This window comes from Tenrec ecaudatus, chromosome 8 (assembly GCF_050624435.1).
Source record: "Tenrec ecaudatus isolate mTenEca1 chromosome 8, mTenEca1.hap1, whole genome shotgun sequence".
NCBI classification, from domain to species: Eukaryota; Metazoa; Chordata; class Mammalia; order Afrosoricida; family Tenrecidae; genus Tenrec; species Tenrec ecaudatus.
In genome coordinates this window covers 18,140,414-18,162,190 of record NC_134537.1, presented here as the reverse complement: position 1 = coordinate 18,162,190, position 21,777 = coordinate 18,140,414, and the positions used below count along the sequence as shown (strand labels likewise).

The 21,777-nt window shown below is 47.1% G+C and overlaps 1 non-coding gene across 1 annotated transcript; it reads left to right on the top strand.

Moving 5' to 3' along the window:
• On the top strand, positions 1-144 carry LOC142455898 (small nucleolar RNA SNORA48). Its single transcript, XR_012786008.1, has one exon. It is a non-coding gene; the product is annotated as a small nucleolar RNA SNORA48 (small nucleolar RNA).
• The last annotated feature ends 21,633 nt before the right edge of the window (positions 145-21,777 follow it).

Genomic DNA, 21,777 nt, shown 5'->3' with positions numbered 1-21,777 from the left:
TACCCCTGGCTATGGGCAAAGAGACACCTGATTGGTGGTGGTGCTCTTATATCAGTCAGGGGCGGAGCAGACTGGCAGCCCTTTGTTCATGCTCGCTTGATGACTAGATCATGGTCAGAGCTGTTTCATGCCTAGGACACATTTAAAAAAAAGTTAAGGAAGTACCAACAGCGGACCACATTAGACAGATTTTTTTTTTTTAAGAGAAAGGCAGCCAGGTTGTAGTGAAAAAAAAAGGCAGCTACCAAGGGAAGGTGGGGTGGAAAGGGGGAACTGATACCAAGGATCTGCATATAATCTCCATCCTAGGGGAGGGACAACAGAAAAGGGGGTGAAGGGAGACGTCTGTGTAAAACATGACAAAATAATTTACTATGAAGGATTCATGAGGGAGGGGTGAGCAGGAAGGAGGGGGAAAATGAGCTGATACCAAGGGCTCAAGTAGAAAGCAAATGTTTGAGAATGATGACGGCAACAAATGTACAAATGTGCTTGACACAATGAATGTATGGATGGATGGTGATAAGAGTTGTACGAGCCCCCAATAAAATTATTCATTACAAAAATAAAGCAGCTACCAGTTGATTTTATGGAAGAGAATTCCCCTTCCAAACAATGACTCTCTCTCCACCTCCCCTCTCCACATCCGTGTCCACAGATCCAGATCCTCATCGCTCTCAAGGTATGGGCCATACTGTAGTTGTTAAAAAACTTTTTAAATGTTGTGTTTCTCATTTAAATTATATTATTTAACTCTGAACTTATTTACTTTGAAATTTCTGTGTAATATTTTGTATAAAAAGGCAAGGTCAGAGTAAAAACTTGGTGGTCAAGAATGGGTTAATCTGTTTTCAGTTATTTCTTATGGGAAAAAGTCATTCGGAAATTGCCTACATCGCATCTCGACGCTCCTTCCAGAACAGAATAGCATCGAGGTCCGGGGTTCTACTGGATAAGGATGGCACTGGACCAGGCAACTTTTTTATATATAAATTATTTGTATTTTCATATTTTACACTGTACCCTGTAAACTTTCACCCACATTTCTGCTGTTTGCCCCCCCATGTATGTCAATCATGGCAATTGGTTCCCCCTTCCTCCCCCTTCTCCCTACCCTCATGGTATTGCTACTCTCAATATTGGTCCTGAGAGGTTTATCTGTCATGGATTCTGTGTGCCGAGAGCTCTTATCTGTACCAGTGTATGTGCTCCGATCTAGCCAGATTTGTAAGAAAGAACTGGGGTCATGATAGTGGGGGGGGGGAGCATTAAAAAACTAGAGGAATGTTGTGTATTTCATCAGTGATGGTGCTATTCTGCACCCTGGCTGGCTAGTCCCTTCCTTGTGACCCTTCCATGAGGGGATGTCCAATTGTCTACAGATGGGTCTCCATTCCAACCCCCCTCATTCACACCGGGCAATGTTATACAGAATGTCCCTATGAGTCGAAGCCAACACCTGGTGACACCTAATGACCACAGTTACTGAGGTTGAGCATCCTTTGTTGTTGTTGATTGGATTTCCTATGTACTGTTTCTTTTGTTGTTTTCGTTTTGTTTTTTTATTTAGATTTTCTAAGCGATGACATTTTGTGTTTGTGGAATTTTCCGAGTAACTTGTATGCAGTTTTGCAGCTTGTTGTTAGGTGCCGTCAAGTCAGTCAACAAACCATAGCAACTCTACGCACAACAGAACAAAACACTGACCAATCCTGCACCATCCTCCCAGTTGTTCTCACGCTTGAGTTCATTGTTAAAGTCACTGGATCAGTCCATCTCACTGGGAGCCTACCTCTTTTCCACTGGCCCCCAGCGTTACCCAGCACGATGCCCTTCTCCAGGGACTGGTCTCTCCTGACAACACGTCCAAAGTAAGTGAGATGAAGTCTTGCCATATTGGTTTGTAAGGAACATTCTGGTTCTACCTCTTGCGTAACAGAAAGTCTTTTTCACCTAAATGTTGCAACTATTTCCCTTGGTCTGCTGATTACGCTGTGGCTTTATATACAAAGTATCTTTTGCTGTGCAAACAACTTCTAATTTTTAATGCAACTAAATCTATCTTTTCCTTTGTGGTTTGTGTTCCCTAACTCACCTAGAAAGTCCTCCCCTTCCTACAGTAAAGCAAATATTCTAACCCATTTGGATTTCCAGAGATAGCTTTTATTAATCTTTGTCTAGGGTGAGGCAGGGATCTAACTTGATTTTCATCTTGTCAGTTTCTCCAGGAGCATTTATGAAATAAACGATTCTTTTGCCAGCAATAAATAAATAAAACCTCAGGGAACACGGCTCTACCCTCATACACAGAGTTCGTCATGAGTCAGACTTGAGCGCTGGCAGCTGGGTTGGTACTGGTTTCATCCAGGGGCCAAAGGAAAGAACTCTGCTGTCTACACAGGGCACTCTAATTAGCTAAAGGCAAGCCCTTCGGTAAAGTTCCTGGTTGCCTGTGCGTTACTCATTCTGCCCTTCCGCCCTTAAGGCAGCTCCAAGCTGCAAGGGCTGAACTTTGGAGGGGCTGGTACACTGGGCTTCCCCAGCTGCCTGCACCCTAAGAAGGGGAATTCCTGGGTTTAGGAGGTGGGGAATGGAAGGCAAGCTTAGGGGGTGATTTTAGTGAGGTGAGATGGGAGTTTTTTGTTTCAGATGTCCTGGGCCCCACTTCACAATCAAACCTCGCATTCTTCTGAAAAGATAAAGCCCACATGGGGAAACTGTTACATTGTTGAGAAACAGAGCTGCGTTCTTTCCCCCTGGGGATCTCTGGGGAATGTTCTATCACCCAGTGGTCACTCCTTGCTGGAGCTACAAGGGATAAGATGAGGACAACCATTCAGTTTGTAGCCACTTTGTGCAAATGAAGAAACTAAGATAATTTAAGAGATTATCCCTGTGAGTGTCAACAGCCTGTCTTTCCAAAGAACAGAGAAAAGCTACCATCTTGTGAGTTTTAGGGGGGCTGGGGGATACAGTGAGTTAAGCTCTGGGCGGTCCTATGAAGATGTAGTCTTGGAAATCCAATGCAGAAGTCCGATTTGATCCTATAGGATGCCTGTGAGTTGGAAGCAATTCCACCCAGGCACTGGGTGGGTATGGGGCAGAGGAGAAGTCAGGAAGTGTTTTTTTTTGTTTGTTTGTTTATTATTTGTTTTTGGTTTTTTGGGTAAGTATTTTAAAAAACTAAAAGAACTGTGGGGTCCCAGTCCCCACAATCGAACAGGTCCAAGGGGCAGTTGTGTAATTAAGGGTTAAAATTAAAGAGACATAAGACAAGATAAAGCATGCAATTGCTCACCTCCCATAAGGCCATGTTCTCAACAGCCAGGTCCATGCAGAGAGAGAATCAATTTCCAAGCGAGGCTTATGTATACTCAGGGGACATGCAAGCCCCCCTTAATTACAGGTAACTAGATGCGTAACAGGAAGGGGTTGCACAATAGGCACACATGAACAGGAGAGGGATGAGCTAGGGGTATACACGCAATAGGAAGGGGAGGCAATAGGGGCAACCATGTGACAAGATGGATGGACTCTAGAGCCAAGGTGGCAGCCTAACCTTGGTCCTCCCTGAGTTGGCTTGACCTTAGTCTTGGACTATCCTTCAGTGGAACAATCTATTACCCTTATCAGAAGGGAGTGTGCTCTATCAGGGTGGAACAGATTATAGGGTCTGATTGCTCTAGATGACTGACACCCTTCCGGTAGTTAACCTTTAAGTAGCTGACCTCCAAGTGTATCCTCATTGACCACGTGTTAGCACGCCACGCTTTATGTTTGGCATTTATTATGGGAGGAAAACCTGGGGAATAACTTTTCTGTTTGCCACAAAGAACACTAATCTAGACAATTAATTCGTTAGTTTAGCTATTCCAAGTACCCTAACAAATCGTTAAGAAGGGAAGCCTAAAATACATACCCCCCCAAAAAAATTCTTAACGCATTCTAGGAAAAGGAAATGCCAGAGTATTAAGATAAGGAATCTTAATTAACAACAAATTCATCTATCATTCCCCTTCTCCAAAACTGAGACAGACACTCTTCTAAGGCCATTTGCTTGGAGTGCAGTTTTGCACCATTAATCTGCGACATGGTTTTTGCATGAGGTTTAAGAAAAACACAGCAACCGAGCCGCCCAGAAGGGAAAAGGGAAGACCTAACCACTCCTGCTGGTGATTACATAACCGGGAAGCAAGCACCCGTACCCCAAGTCGCTGCCTTCCCCCGCCCCCCTTTGTGGATGCCACTGAACATGCTCTTCAAGGCCAAGTGACGCCTTTTGCCGAAAGAGAGGTCACTGAAGCGCCCCCCAAGCCAGAAGGAGGCATGTATCGATATCTAACGTGCATCTGCACGTCCTGCAGCAAAAAGCCCATCATCTGTTCCTAATGGTGCCCTGAGGATGCTCCCCACCGAGGACAGGCCCTGCCTCCAAGCAGCCGCCCCTCCCCGAGGCGGCCAGGCTCCCGGGTTCGGAGCCCTTGCTTGGGCAGCGGGAGTGCTCCTCTCTTAGATAATGCCAGGTACTCTGGAAAGTAGCCGTGTAATAATACACAAACCCCTGATGATGTCAGCGTGTTATTGACTTTCCAAGTCTGAATGACTGAGCAGAGGAGCGGGGGATGGGGCGCCATCCATCCGGCGGCGCGGGGACCGGCCGAGCGAAAATGGGCTCGCGGGCGCGGTGGGGGCGGGGCGGCGCGGCGGCTCCGCCAAAGGCAGCGTCGGGGTCGCTGCCGCCGGGCCCGGGCGGGGCTCCGCGGGGCTTGGGGCTGCAGCGCCAACGATGTTTACGTCTTATCAAAAAAACAACAACATAAAAACACACACCACACCTCCTCCGCAGAAATAACTGATGCCCTCCCCCGCCCCCGGAAGCATTTACCACGTGGCAGAGGTTGGTTACAAAGCCGGGGAGCGGAGGCAGCAATGGAGGGGGAGGGGCTGCCTGCTCGCTCCCTCCCCCACCCGGCCCGGCTGCCGGGTCCCGCGCTTTGCCCCCTGCACCCACCCCCCCAGGCCTGCAGCGCCGGGGGTCGCTTTCCGCTTGGAAATGCCCCCTCCCCCCGCGGTGGCGCCGGTGGCTGGCACCGATCTGCCGCGGGGATGGCGCTGGCCGCGCAGGTGCAGCGTGCCCGGCGGCCCCTCTCCGGGCAGACGGACCGCAGGCTCCCGGTCCTCTTGCGGCCGAGGCTGCCCTTAAATGGAATGGAACACAAAGGCCGGGATCCGGAGGGGAGCGCGCCCAAACCGGGACGTGCTGCGCGGCCCGCTCGCCTCCTGCAGGGGGAGGCCTGGCGGGGGCCCCGCGCCCTCCTGCCCACCCCGCGGGGCGAGCGCCTCGTGGGGGCCCCCGCGCCCCCAGCCTCTCCCACCCATTCCCTCGACCCCACTGGGACGCGCCCTTCCCCCGTACAGGCCCTGAGGACACTGCCCCGACACCCCAGCCCCCCCCCCGCCAGCCGGGGAGGGTCCTCCCCGACCCCCGCTGTGACCCTCGGTGTGGTGCCCACGGGGCAGAGCCTGGGAGTCGCCCCCAGGGCGTTCTGGCCTGCCGCTTAGGTGCTGTGTGAATGCAGGCCGGGTGCCTCGGCTCCTTTCTCCCCCATCTGCAAAATGGCACCCCCACCGCCACCCCGCGCAAAAGTTCCCCCACCACCGTTGTTGCAGTTTAATGAAACCCAGATCTTAGAAGGGGCTCGCCTTTTGCACACTTCCGGTCCCTTGCCCTCTAAAGTTACACTTCGCGGGCCAGAGCCCCGGGGCTATTTCTGAAAACTTGGGCGGCTCTTTGTTTCCGAAGCCCAGCCCTTCCCCCAACCAGTTTAGCTTGGTGCCACCTCGCCCTCCCCACCCCCACCCTGCCCCGTGGTTAACGGAAAAGAAGCCAGTGGTTGCTTGTAGGGGGGAGGCCAGGTGACCCAAGCTGGCCCCTGGCCTGCCCTTTCCCAAAGGCCTGCCTCTGCTGGTTTCAAAATTCCCCAGGAAGTGTTCAGCTCGACTACCCGGTGAGCTTCTGAAAGTGGAAGTGAGAGAGGCAATTTCTCCCCAGGGTCCAACAGCTCCCAAATCTGATATCGTTGGCAACCTTCGATCCGACTGTTTTTACCGTCCTGTGAACAGGAGACCAGTCTGAAGTCAACAGCGAGCCTCACTCGGAACGGATGAGAGGCCCTGCCTGCCCCCATTCATGTCACAGCCCAGGATTTTTACAACAGATTCTTAGTGGGTTACTTAGTTTGCATTTCTGTTCAAAGAGCCCTAAGAAAGATCCCCCAGCACAATGTCATTGAGTTCAAGACTAGCTGCCCCCTCACTCCCACCCCCAGCGGAAATCTTGGGGAGGTGGGGGGTGGGGGGTGTGTGTGTGTGTGTCCGTCCTGACTGTGATGTACAATACATGCTCTTCAAATTGAATTGAGCCAGGTTTGAGTGGACAGAAAATGTCCTGGAGCAAGAGCCTTCCACTGGTTAAAGTGGAATTGCTACCCCTTGCTGGGAAATTCCACACGCCTGTGTATTCTGCCCCACTAACTAATCATCAGGTTTTACTCAAGTGAAGAGAAGAAAGGAAAAAAGAAAACGATAGCCCATCGAAATTGCATTTAATGAAATCTTGTCGAAAATGAGTGAACTATCAGACTTCATGGGAGGACGGCTGAGGAAATACACAGCTTTCAACATTTATGGGCCAGCGAGTCCCCGTTTATCCGAGAATGCGAAGCAAGGGTGGCTTCAGTGCCTCCTGGCCTCCCCCATTTGTTTCCAAAGGTTTTTTTCTTTCTTTTTTTTTCCAGCTCATGAGTCACTTCCAGTCAAGATTCAAAGACAAAAAGCCAGCTAATTGTGTGAGTCAGGGTCCCCACCCTGCCTTATCATGGGCACCCTTTCTAGCTCCAAGAAGACAGAGCAGTTTTCAGTCTAGAAGGCTCTCAAGTGGAACCTGTTATACACCTCTCCTGGGTCTCACTCTTTAGACAGTAGGGCTGGGCCCTCCCAAGTACCTTCCAGGCACTGGGCAGCTGATTCCTGAGCTGATATGGGTCAATTCCTTCCCAGGGTTACAGGTAGTCCCGAGTTACAAGATCCATTCCCAAGCGTGTCTTTTAGAACGTGTGTGTAGGTGAGTCAGAACAGGTCGATATATTTCCTAGTTAGGTGTACTTTAGTCCTTTAGTTAGGTGTACTTTAGTTTAGTTAGGGGTACTTTAGTGGCACAGTGGGTTAAGCCCCCGGCTGCTAACCACAAGATGGGTGAGTTCAAGCCCACCAACTGCTCTATGGGAGACTGATTCGGCCGTCTGCTCCCATGAAGATGTACAGTCTCAAAAATCCTAAGGAGTAGTTCTACCGGGTGCTGTGAGTTAGAATGGGCCCCAAGCCCATGGGACGAGTTAGGGCAAGAAACGGCTTCATTCAGCCTTTGCCATGATTGAAAAGCTGCACGGGCAGCAGCTGAAGGTCGTGGTAATGAAGAATTTGTTGGGAGTGGGGATTGGTTCAATCACGTCAAACTGAGGAATAATTTACATAACATTAATGGGCAAATAGGAGTTGGCCATAATAAATCAGATGGTCTGAACCAGGGACTACCTGCATTTTACTTTGCTTTTTTTTTCTCAGTACATTATATAATTTTTTTAATTGCTATTGAGGTGACTCTGATTAAAAGTAACCTTATAGAACGGGGTAGAATTGCCCTTGTGGTTTTTCTGAGACTTTAAATCTTTTTTTAATCATTTTATTAGGGGCTCATTCAACACTTATCACAATCCATACACCTATCAATTGTGTAAAGCACTTTTGTACATTCATTGCCCTCATCATTCTGAAAACATTTGCTCTCCACCTAAACCCCTGGCATCAGCTCCTCATTTTTCTCCTCCCTCCCGCATTTTACTCTTCAATCTGGGGGCTCTTCATGCAGTCAGCATTGTTCCTCAAGCACCGTGTTAAACTTGGGGGTGTAAAAGTAGAGAAGAGGATACCCCAGCCCTCTAGCAGTCTGTCAAGCACTGAAGGACAACGGTGGAGAGGAATCTGTGCCAACCCCTAGGGGAGGGCTTAGGAGAAGGGAGTGGGCTAATGTTTTCTAAGCCCCCACCCAGGCTATCTCTGGGCGTCCCAAAGCACTTGCTCCCCGAGATTCCAGGACTTCACACCCTGCTTTTCCTACCACTTCTCTGCAGCCCCACCCCCTCTTTCTCACTCATCTCCAGATCAAAATGTCCCCGCCTACACATCTCTCCCTTCTGGATTGCAATGCAGCCACGTCCACCAGCTGCTTCGGCCGACGGAACACGCTTTGATTTGTCTTCTCTCGCTCATCAGATCCACACCAGCCTGTTTACCACCGGAAGACACTTTTTAACTATGCGCTTAACCATGGACACAGCCATCACTGTAGCTCCCTATCGTCTCCTTCCCTAACACCAACCCCGTGCCATCTTAAGATATCTGCTCTTGAAGTTGGTTCTAAGAGTGACCCAGGCCTGGAGGTCACTCTCAGCCCTCCTAGGACCGGCTCCTTCATGTCCTTTGGGTTTCAGTGGTCACCTCGCTAGCGAGACTTTTCATGACCCCCACAGCTCACATTCTATCACACCAGCACTTTCCGGCTGCTCAACACCAACCCTGACCATCAATTACCTGATGTCCCCATTTGCTTCTTTCGAGCTGGTCTGTCTCCTCACTGGAATAACCTGCAGAAGGCAGAGATCTTATCAGACGTGTTTACAGATGAGTTCATTCACCTGTGCCTGCTTCATAGCAAGAGCACATCAACCCTTTCTGATGACTGAGTGTAGGCCGGTGGGAAAGGCTCAGTGTAGTACCTGAATGAGCTCTTCAAGGAACGGTGAAAGTAGTCCAAGTGGAGGGCCGAGGAAGCTCCAAAAGGCAGGAAGATAGGAGATTACCCAATGGGTTTAGGGGACCCTTTCTCGACCCCACTTAATTCTAATGCTTTTACTCCATTACCCTACTTCGTTGGAAGCTGTCCAGTTCTCAGAAGGCTTTATAGGCATTCTCAATGTGGCTTCTCTCTTTCTCTTCTGCCCAACCCCCCATGGTATTTTTAATCAACTCTTCTGCGTCTGATAACTGGACCAGAACTAAGAAAAATGGATGCATTTGAAATATGGAGTTGGTAAGAAAGGTTAACAACAGTGCTGAGGATGGCACCCGACTGGGCAATGGTTCATCCTTCTGTTGCACACGGTCATTGTAAGTCAGAGCCGAGTCCGTGGCAACAACAGCTTCCTCTTTTCATCATCATCAGCCAGGCGGGTGACTAGGCCACTGCACCGAACTGCTCTTCTCAGGGCATCAGTGACCTTTGCTGCCGGGCCATCCTCGTTAATGTTCCAACAGCATCACTTCACAATTGTACAGCACTTAATGACCACAAGGCTTTCTGTAAAATATAAGATTTTGTGATTTGGACATTGTAAGGACACCATATTTCATGGTGGTACTTATATAATCTGGTGTCACTTTGAGACTCTTAAGAGTGAAGGGGTGGAGTTTAGCCTGTCAATCAAGTTTGCACCTTGAGACTGGAGATAAACAGCTCACTAGAGGCCAGACCCACACACTCTCTCTCTGAGACATTCCTGTTGACAAGCCACCTGGAGCTATACTGATGGAGCCAGAGCCCTGGAACTGGAGGATCCACGTGGAGACCCATGCCAGCACTGAGATGCTTCCACCTCAATTGGATCCACAAGACTTTCCCCCCACTGGCCTGTGATTTTCCTGCATTTGGTGTCATGATGTGTTGCGTGAGTGTGAAGAGGAATTTATAGACTGGTATCTGACATATGGGCTAATATCAGACTTATGGATTTTATCTGCACTGGGCTGGGATGTTTTCTTTTTTTGTCTTTTTAAAGCCGTCCCAAATATCAGCCGAGGCACCTAATTTTACCACAAAAATGGCATTTAAAATGTGCCAAAAAAACTCGGCTTATACACGAGTGTATATGGTATGTACCTCAGAACCTCTTTTAAAATAGATCCCCAATCTGACCTCCAGGAGGCCTTATGGTGTAGTGGTTCCACATGGGTCTGCTAACCTTAAGGTCAGCAGTTTGAAGCCCCAAGCACTCCGAGGGAACAATTTTTCCTATTCCCATAAAGAGTTACCGTCTCGGAAATTCACGGGAGTGGTTCTGCCCAGTCCTAGAGGGTCACTTGACTCGATGGCAATGAGTTTGAGTTTTGTATCTGACCACTTCCCACCACCCCCGCTGCTGTGACACGGGCCTAAACCATAGTCCTGCTTCATCGGAGTATCACTTCCCCACCTCTTACCCAATATCTCTCTCCAGTCTGTTCTGGGGTCCTTTGAATATATAAGGCATGTCCCTTCCCTGGCCAAGAGCCCCCCAGTGGTTCTGCAAGTCATTCATTTAAAGCCAAAGGCCTTTTAGTAGTAGCCCCTCCTGCCACTGGTTCCCCTGTCACCATCTCCCAATTGCCAGGACGGTCACACGTGTTCTCACTGTTTCAGTCACACCGTGTTCTTCGCTGTTCCTCAAACACAATGGCCACTTCCTGTCTCCGGGCCTTTGAGATAGCTGTCGCCTCTGCCTGTGAAGCTGTTCTCCCACATGTCTGCTTACGTAGCTCTCTGAATCAGCTTGGTGTGGTTACAAGAACGCTGCATGACCGATACATTCCAATCTCAGGGCGGCCTAGTCCCCCTCTGAAAGTCCCCCTCCTCCATCTCCATTCCCTTCACAGTGAGCACGCGCTGACCTGCGTCAGGAAGGAGCACCCATGGCATAGGGGCTAAGCACTTGGCTGCCAGCTATAAGGTTGGTGGTTGTAGCCCATCAGCCAGCAGACTTCCCTAACGACCACAGCCTTAGAAACCCTGTGGAGCAGGTCCACTCCATCCTGTACAGAGTAGGAATTGACTCTCCAGCGATGGGTAATGGGTTGAGGTCTGTTGCTCTTTTTCTTCCCATCTTTCTCATCACTATGCTATATCCAGTGGTACTCATCTGAGGTAGTTTACTGTGCCAACCTGGCCGATAAACACATGTGGGGTTAATTGAAGGGCAGAGGGATAAATGGCTCGGTGAGCCTCGCCTTTCTCCTTCTTGGGTCTCTTGCTTTCTGATGGTCGGACCAGGGTGCAGCTGCCTTAGCCAGTTCCCTGCTTTAGCTGGCAAAACTCACTTCCTGCTGGACATCCCTGAGGAGAAGCCACATGGACCTACTCTGATGCAGCCCTGGATGCTAGAGCAGCCGTGTGGAGACCCATGCCAGCACTGAGATTTTTACACATTCACTGACTTGGCTTTCCTCCTGCAGTCGGCATCATTGCATGTGTTTTGTGAGGTGGAGGAGGACTTTGTGGATTGGTGTCGGACATATGGTTAATGGGTTAATGTTGGAATTGTGGGCTTGGGCAGCACTGAGTTGGGATGTTTTCTTGATGCACAGTTAACCTTTAAATAAAACTCTCTCTCATACATGAGTTTCTGGGGATTTATTTCTCTAAAGTACCCAGACTAACACACAGTCTGTCTCTCCCTGCGATGTCCACTTGGTTTTCTATACTGACATATTCCCAGTACTGATAACCAAGCCTGACACTTATTAGATATTTGCTAAATAAATGCCAAATCTGAGTGGAGGGAGCAATCATCCTAGCCAAGAAAGTCCTGGAGAAATAAATGAAAGGCCTTTAGGTCACTTTATCCTACGGGAATCCAGGAGCCATGGAATCTTTGTAAACCGTAGACTCTCATGCAGGTGAGTGCCTGAGATTGCTCTGGAGTACCCGTGGAGTAGCATACAAGAGAGCCTGGTGGCCCCAGAGACCAGGTAGCAAACTATGGGCAGACGGCTTGATGAAGCAGGAAGGCTTGTCTGAGCCTCTCAATTGGAGTTGTTTGGGCCCTTCTTAACTTTGCTCGTTGCTTACTTTGCTCCCTGACAAGGGCTCCCAGTGTGTGCTAGAAACACAACTGTTGTGAAGGAGCCCTGCTTAACTTCACTGCCTTCAGCTGAGCTTCAAACTATGCCTCTCACCTGAGCATTTCATGTGAGACCCATAATCACCTTTTTACAACACCAGAGAGCAGCGGTTCTCAACCTGTGGGTTGCAACCCCTTTGGGGGTCGAAGGTCCTTTTCATGGGGGTCACCCGATTCATAACGGTAGCAAAATTAGGATTATGAAGTAGCAACAAAAATAATTTTATGGTTGGGGCGCTCACCACACATGAGGAATTGTATTAAAGGGTCACGACATTAGGCAGGTTGAGAACCACTGCCATAGAGCCTGCTAAAGATTTTCCCAACTATTTTACCCAAAGATTCAAAGACCCAAAGTACTCTATTCAGTAGGTTTAAGAATCTAACCCACTTCTCTAGTTAAAAAAAATACCACTTATATTCTGAAATACACTAGGAAACGTCTGGTGTGTTGATGAGAAGATAGTTAAAACACTATCTGAAGCCCCACTTTGCTGCTTCCAACAAATATCATACTGGACCTTAAATTTTCAAACACCAAAGGTTACCGTTGTTTAACCTGGCCCCTTGGCTTCTTTAGAAACTATCAAATGACTCTCTTCTCTACAATTTAATCACTTAGGTATGTGCAAACAGATACATGTGGGACTAGCAGGTAAAACAGGTACTTTCCCCACTTACTTCTTCATCTAGTAAGAGAAAGCACTTTGCTTTTTCCAACCACCGAAAAATCAGTCAAGCTTATACAAAATATTTTTAAGGCTTTCAGGAGTTCCCCACAAGTCCCCCTAACTCTCTGCATGCCCCTCAGAAGGTGGTGTTGCTCCATAGTCGTTAAACTCCCCATCTGGCTTTCTTCTTTGGCAAAAACACAGTGTGGGGAAAGAGTCATCTTTGACCTGGCCATATTGGACAACGACGCTTACAAAGAGGTCACTGAAGGTAAGGAATGCCGCAGCACAGTGTGGTGAGGGAACTGGATGGTGCTCAGCCAGCAGCATGAATAGCCCCCGGGGCCTTAAAAACTTGCCTTAAGTAAGCAGCCACCTAAGTGAGGTGCCAGTTCAGCCCACACAAAAGCACCCCAGCCTTTGTGATCCGAGGATTAAAATAATAAAATCTAAAATAAGAGGAGGCCATTGCATTAGAGCTTAAATTCTGCACCCAGTTTGCAGAAGGCGACGGATGACAGTGAAGGCCCCAAATCCATTGAGAGAGCCCCCCCCCCCAACCTGGATTAAGCCTCCGTTGAATTCCTTCAGAGCAGTGGCCAGGGATGTGAATCACCTTACCTTGACGCAGAGTGCATCAGCAAGTCGAGTAATGCAGAGCAGACACAGGTGGGTTAACTGTTCACATCAATTGTTTTCCCTTTGGATGCATATTTTACTTGTTCTCTCTATTATTTTCTCCCTTTGTGATTGAGGTTTTTCTGTTTTATTTTGTTATTGTTCCTGGGGGCTGGGGTGTATAATTTTCTTTCTATGAAATTCTGGATAAGTAAATTGACAGATAGTAACTAGAATAACAGTTTCCTAGGGTCATGGAAGGGGAGGTCGAGGAGGAGTGGGGAGCTAATAACAATGAGTACAAAACTGAGGGAAAGGTTCAAAAATTGGTTGTAGTGGTGATTACACAACTCTTAATGTATTCAAGTTAATATTTAACCTATTCAAACCATTGAGTTATTTTTGTTCATTTTGTTTTGCTTTTTAAATCATTTATTGGGGCTCATACAGCTCTTATCACAATACATACGTACATATATTTGTGTCAAGCACATTTGTACATTTGTTGCCATCATCTTTTTGTTTATTTTATTTATTTTTTGCCATCTTTTTCAAAACATTTTCTTTCTACTTGAGCTCTTGGTATCAGCTCCTCATTTTCCTCCTCCCTCCTCCACCCTCCCTCCCTCCCTTGATAATTTATCAATTTTTTCCCCCAAGTCTTACCCAGGCTGACGTCTCCCTTCACCCACTTTCTGTTGCCTGTTCCCCAGGGAGGGGGTTATATGTAGATCATTGTGATCCGTTCCCCTTTTCTCCCCCTACCTTCCCCTCAAACATTGAATTGTATGGTACAAGAATTATGCCAGTAAAGCTATTAAATAATGATAAGAATCTTCAAATGTTACAACCAAAGAAAGAAATTCTCTTTATAGTTCTAGGGAAGGCCTCTTGGTGGCACAGTGAGTTAAGCCACGGACTGCTGACCACAGGAGCCAAACCCACCACCCACCCCACGGAGGAAGATGAGGGTTGCTCCTATAAAGATGTGGTGCCTTGGAAATGTTGCAGAGCGATGCTACTCTGCCCTACGGGGCCACGATGAGAGTCAACTCAACAGCAGTGAGATCGGTAGATGGGAGGCCTGGGTAGGATTTTCACCTTGCATGTGAGCGATCCAGCATCCACGACCAGCCCGTGCACAAGGGCAAGCATCACCTGTGTAACGGTGAAGGCTTGTGTGTTGCTCCGCTGCTAAGCTGGTTTCAGCGGAGCTTCCAGACTCGGAGGAGTTAGGAAGAAAGACTTGGAGATCTACTTCTGAAACCCAGCCAATGAAAACCCAATAGATCTCCGTGGTGCGATGAGATGGTTCAGAATCAAGCAACATTTCCTCCGGTGGTCAGTGTACGGGCTCACTGTGAGTTTGGACAATTCCACAGCAGTAACAGCAGCGGTAAGCGCCATATACCTGCTCAGAGTTGGAAACGACTTTAAAACGTAAGCTTAAACAACTAGTTTAAAGGCACAAATAAACCTCCAACTTGGATCTGTCTATAGTCTATCATTTTCCACCAACTGACTTTTTTTTTTTAATCCTTTGATTGGTGGCTCTCACAGCTCTTTTCACAATCCATCCATCCATCCCTTGTGTCAAGCACCTTTGTACATATGTTGTCATCATCATTCTCAAAACGCCTGCTTTCTACTTGAGCCCTTGGTATATCAGCTGACTATTCCCCTCACCCATTCTCCCTCTGTCATAAACCCTTGATAATTTATAATTTTTTTCATGTCCAGCTGGCATCTTTTAATTATATTTTCTCGAGCCTTACCTTTCTTCCTGTCGGCAGAATGGAAATTTCTCCCTAAAATACATGACCCTGTGTCTTCACCCACTGAGGTCATTCCCTCAAACCGGAGACTCTGACTGAGGGCTGTGTCTAAGGGGAGGAGCCTGATGGGAACGAAATGCAGGAACCGTCCCATCAAAAAGGGCCGCCGTCCCAAATAAAATAGGCGAGGCTGCAATACCCTCATTCCATTATTCAAACTTTTTGTAGCGGCTCCTCTTTCGAAATCGCCTTCAGAGACTGTATCTTTTGCTTTCCTACGCCTTATTGCCTTTGCGTTGTTTATAATTCACAGCAACTCGGTTAGACAGAGTAGAACTGCCCCTGTGGGTTTCGGAGATTGTAACTCTTTACAGGAATAGAAAGTCCCATCTTTCTCCCGAGAAGCAGTTGGTGGTGTTGAACTGCTGACCTGTAAGTTGTAAAATGAAAAGTAAGTTCAAAGGCAGAACCACGCTCTACTGAGCGATGACAAAAATTGGAATAAAGGTTGAAGTTGGAAAAAGTACCTTCTCAAGTGATCAAACAAAAACCTATCTGATTTACCTGCTGTTTTGCTGGTAGATCTGCCACAGGTGAGAATCTTTTAAACAATATTTTCAGAAATATTTTGGAAACATAAATTTTGGAAATATTTTGGAAACGGATCAGTGTAGAACTCTCCGTGGTTCGTTTTGGCTGGGCGAAGGGTTAGACAACACCACCCGGAGCTATTATTAGTATCTCAGCCATTCAATTTCTGAGAAAACTACTTGAATCTTTCATTCTTTTTAAAATTCTAGTAATGAACTAATCAGGCAAATTTTTTGTTTGTTTTTCTTGGATGTTAAGCATCCTCTCCTTTTTCCCAGTGCACACAAACAAAAGGTGTGGGGGGAAACTTTCTCCCCAACAGCACATTGGAGACCAGTGGATCATTGCTGAGTTTAGAAAAGAATGTTCTTTCGGCTCCCCTGCTGTCTTTTTTTTTTAATGCCCCCTCATGATGTCCCTAGCAATCCATGCTAGGAAGTCCCCTTAGATTCCACACATAATTAACACTTGGCAGAAATAAGGAGAGTGAGCCTGAGGCTCTCTTGGATTTCATTTAAGAAATTCAGATTTCCATCGGGGTGAATGGGAGAGGGGGAAGGTTAGGCCCCACAGCTACCAGACATAGTATTCCCACCCGGTGAATTTCACAGGAATTTATAGAGATGTCCTCAGCCCGTCAAAAGGTATTTATTGAGCATCTGCTATGCGTAGGGCTCTGGGCAAGTGTTGAGGGAGCTGCAAAGTGGTGTGAAATGAAGTTTCAACTCCCATTCAGTTGATTGCAGTCCCTAAATAATATCTAGGTGTTAAGAAGAAAAGAAATGACTGAGGAGCTGGAAGAAGAAGACAAGACCTTACAGAAAAGTGAGAAATGAACAATGCGCAAGGGACAGATAGAATGCAGATGGCTAGAGGCTGGGGAGGCTATCTCAAGCCAAAAGAAGACCAAGGCCCCAAGGGTAGAAATGGGCCACTTGTGGTCCCCGCAGCACGCTGACAGCAGATGGGGAAATTTACAAGGATGCGAAGGGCTGGATCCTGCAGGCACTGGGAGGCTGCAGAAAGCCTGTTTGTTGTGTAGCATACATTTGGGGAATTTGTAGGCTTTAGCTAACTGTGGGAAACAGAAGAAACTCTCCTGTTTGGAATTGAAAGAAACTCTTAATTGTTCTGTTTTGAGGCCACCATGATCTCTGATCCTTGTAGTGACAACTTCTTTTTTAATACCGTTTTATTAGGGGCTCATCCAACCCTTATCACAATCCACACAGATATCAATTGTGTAAAGCACATTTGTACATTCATTGCCCTCATCATTCTCAAAACATTTGCTCTCCACTTAAGCCCCTGGCATCAGCTCATTTTTCCCTCCCTCCTTACTCCCCCTTCCCTTATGAACCCTTGATAATTTACAAATTATTATTTCATCACATCTTACCCTGTCCAACATCTCCCTTCCCTTCACCCACTTTTCTGTTGTCTGTCCCCCAGGGATGAGGTTATATGTAGATCCTTGTAATCAGTTCCCCATTTCCAACCCACCCTCCCTCCACCTTCCCGGTATCGCCACTCACACCACTGGTCCTGAAGGGATCATCTGCCCTGGATTCCCTGTGTTTCCAGTTTCTATCTGTACCAGTGTACATCCTCTGGTCTAGCCATATTTGTAAGGTAGAATTAAGATCATGATAGTGGGGAGGGGGTGGGTAGGTAGAGGAAGCATTTAGGAACTAGAGGAAAGTTGTATGTTTCATCATTGCTACATCACACCCTGACTGGCTCGTCTCCTCCCCAAGACCCTTCTGTAAGAGGATGTCAAGTGGCCTACAAATGGGCTTTGGGTCTCCACTCCGTACTAGCCACCTCATTCACTATGGTAAGATTTCTTATTCTGATGATGCCTGATAACTGATCCCTTCGGCACCTCGTGATCACCCAGGCTGGTGTGCTTCTTCCATGTGGGCTTTGTTGTTTCTGAGCTAGCTGACTGCTTGTTTACCTTCAAGCCTTTAAGACCCCAGACACTATATCTTTTGATAGCTGGGCATCATCAGCTTTCTTCACCACATTTGCTTATTCACCCACTTTGTCTTCAGCGGTTGTGTCGGGAAGGTGAGCATCATAGAATGCAAATTTAATAGAACAAAGTATTCTTGCACTGAGGGAGTACTTGAGTGGAGGCCCAATGTCCTTCTGCTACCTTAATACTAAACCTATAAATATATGCACATAGATCCATTTCCCTATCATATAAAATATATTTACATATGTACATGCCTTTATTTAGACCTCTATAAATGCCCTTTGCCACAGTGAGAAATTTTTAAACCTTGTTTCTCCATGGAACTTCAAGAGCACTGCCTTGGCCTACCTGTTTACCCGAAGTGTATTAAGCACACTAATGTAAATTTCTCAGAGAATTTTAACAAGGTCAACAGTGTAGAACTGTTCATTAATAAAATTGTACTTGCCTGTACCATTTGTGCACACGCGTGAGTGTGTGTGTGCAACAAAAATGTAGGCTTTCATTTGAATGCAGGATGAAGTTTGAGGTTTGATTTGAAAATGGCAGTGTCTGAGACACGAGGCTGTGCGAAAAAATACATTCTCCACTCACCAATCAGTTGGGCAACATTTCTTAACCACTAACCACCGCTCTGTGCCAAGGGTTGTTATCGATGCTGAAATTCAGTTAATTAACTTCTGGACTCGGCCTTCAAGGAACTTCCAGTCTGGAGTTCTAAACAAGCAACGAAGAAGGCTGCGTGGCATCCCCTGCCATGCAGGTTAGTCACAGGCCGCTAAAGAAGCACGCAGGAGACCTGGATGAGACTGCGGAACCATGGAGTGGTTTGGGAGACAGCGAGGGGCTGGAACTGAATTGTGAAGAATGAGAATTGCCAAGCTGAAGAAGCCAAGGAGGAAAGGCGTTCCAGGCGGGGGGGGGGGGGGGGGGGGAGAACCTCAGGTGCGTGAAACAGGGTGATGAGCAGGAGAGGCTCTAGACTCTTCCAAATGCCTGAGTAGGTGAAGGAAGTGTTGTGAAGAGAAATTAGAGACATACACAGGTAAGTCCCACGCCATGCCCACCCTGCTGACCAAACAGCCCAAATAATGACGGCAAGGAGTCCCTTGAACACCGTGGGCTTCCCGTTTCTCCTTTGCCATGGTTTCTTAACATGCCTGGGGACGAACGCTTGGCTTAGTGATATATAATTCTCAAATTTCTTGTGCTGAGAATTGTTCATTACAGGGGAAGGGGAAGCATGCATTGTGGTACTCAGGAGCATATTATGGTGCATATCCATGTTGAACAAACATCTATAAATGGGTCATTTATAACACTACTACCTTTCGGTAAGTGAACACAAATTGGGGGATGTCTTGTTTGTTTATGTATCAATATGAGTCCCAGGGTGACAACACATAGTTAAGTGCAAAGACTGCTAGCTGGAAGGTTGGCGGTTCAAATACACTGAGAGGTGTCTTGGAAGAAAGTCCTGATATCTTGCTTCCCAAAAGTCACAGGCTTGAAACCCCTTCGGAGGAGAGTCACTCAGCCCCAGTGACCAAGCCAGGAATTGGAACTGACACCCCCCCCCCAGCCTCTGACAAAGCATCTGCATACACAAGTGTCTACGCATGCTTTACATATATATTGGGGGGGGCATTAGAAATTAATCTTTTTCATTTTTTTATTTAACAGTTTTATTGGCACTTCACCCACCTACACAATTCAGTAGTCCAACCATATCAAGAAGAGTGGTACGGTCTTTACCACCATCAATTTTAGAATATTTTCTTCTCCCCATACTCATTGTTATTTGTGTGATTTTTTTCTCAGTTTTGGCAAAAAATATACACAACAAAACCTTAATCCAACATCTTCTACATGTATAATTCAGTGCCATTGATTCTCCTCTTCATGTTGTACAGCCATTACTGATAGCCCTCTGCAAATCGTTCCACCGCCATTCAGATGGACTCAGTGCCCCTTAAGCAAAGCGAAACAAAACTGGAACCGAACGGAACTCTTCCTCTCTGTCTGTTTAGTAATTTTCATGATATAATATCAATATAACTTACACTCCATACTAAAATCGCTTTTAAAAAGAGTTGTATCTATACCATCACAATCCGTTCAAATGCTCCCTCCCCACTGCCGCATTCACGGATGGGACCTCAGTGCCCCTCACCCTATTTACGTCCAGATAACCCGTTGCATCAATTATTGGCCCTATCCATCATGCCTTCCATTCGTACGTATTTTCAAGTACCCTTAAAATCGCAAACAAGTGGCCCCCTTGTAATTGTGCCCTTGTATCCATTGCAGACCCACGTGCTTGTGCATTTGCAGTCGTCATTCGGATCTGGACTGTCCTGTAATCGCACCGGAAGTTTAGGCTGACTCCCGAGCGCCAACCACTCTGAAACTTTCTGCTAGCCCTGAAAGAGACAGCAGGGCAATACCCATTTAATTCCTTTGCACGGTAACCTGATGGCTGACTATGCTTCAGAGATTCTTTTAGGACTAGCTGGGGAGTGAAATCAATCATAGTGCATAAATTACCAGAAAAGTGCTGTTGGTGTCAATTACCTAAGCTCTGTGAACGTAAGTCTTCTAATTTCCTGTTAAATCAGTAATGTTACCCATCTCACTCTATTATGTTAAATAGGACTGTAACTGCGTTGCTAGGAGTTGAATGAGGGCAGACAATTGTGAATAGTTAATGAGGCTCGCCAACTAATGGCAAGTGGAAGGTGTCAATAACAGGGATATTATAATGTGGTTTTTTAAAGCTCCACCCTGGTGTCTACAAAATAAGGCCTAATTCACTTTCCTTTCTATTTGTGACCTTAGGCTCTCCCTCAATCAATTTGTAGGCAACAGATGCCAGGCAAATGTGGGCATTCTTACTGCTATTCTGAGTTCCTACCTTCCCCCAAAGATAATGCCCCGGAGTTGGTACAGGAAGTCTGGGCTGAACGCTCCCGTATAATCTCCCCACCCCCACTGCTCAGGGCTACATTACACTGACTCATACTTTCCAAGTATGATCAGCATGCTAACAGGAAAGATACCGTCACTGGGCAAAGCGGCAGCCGAAAGAGCTTGCCAAGGCCTCTCCAGTAACGGGCACCATTGATGGCAAAAAAGAAATGAGGACAATGACAGCGGAGGGACCAAACCTCAAGTACAAGAGAATTTCAGCGCCAAAGCCCTGCTGTGCTGTTGCGTCCTCAGAACCCTTACGTGCCTCTGAGAACACGTGGAACAGAAGGTGGGGAGTGCGACTCCCTATCAGCTCACTTGTTAATCTCACAAAATAATAAAAATCAGCCAACACCGTGTTGCACTGAGCAATAGTACAGGAATCAGAGTGGATGGGAGCCTGCGTTACCACGGAGGCGTGAGCGAATTGAAGTCGAGTCCTGGGGTATCACATGATACCCTGGCATGGTCCTGGCATGTCCTACAGGCCTTTGCAGGCTGCCTCCCATCAAACATTCTCTCTGTTGTGGGGTCTAAAGGAGACCCCCCCATCTCAAATATAATTTTTTTTCAAATATAATTTTAAGAGAACATTTAATAAATCATCTTAAAAGAAGCAGAGACAGCAAAATGACACAGACTTATCATCCAGATAAGGGAGCCCAGTACGACAAGGTTAATGCATCTAAAGATTCGCAACTAGGGGGAGGGGATAAATAAGAGAGATAGAGGGGATTGGACAAAGGAAACTGTCACAAAAGCATGGTTGGGGTCAACTCAATTTTTGGTTCCAATCCAGGTGGGACTACAGAAGCAGGGATGGGACCATGATTGGGAAAAGTGCATCATTAGATAGAAGGGCTGACAAGATTGGTCCAGGGCCTTCTGACCAAGGCCCGGTGAGCATGACTCGTGACTATGTGACCCCCTGTACCTTCCCCAGTACCGTGACTCCAATCAAGGCCACACCAGGGCAAGCCTCTAAGAGAGAACCAGGCCAGAGAGGGATGGAAGCTATCCACTGTGGCAGGCACTCTGCCTGAGAGCAAGATGATCTACATCCTTGCATAACAATCAGAAAGTATTCAATGGCATCACCTACGTGAGGCCGCCAATGGATGTGGGACTGACACCACCATCGCTAGCCTTTTGCAAACCAGGATGCAGAAGTTAAGCTC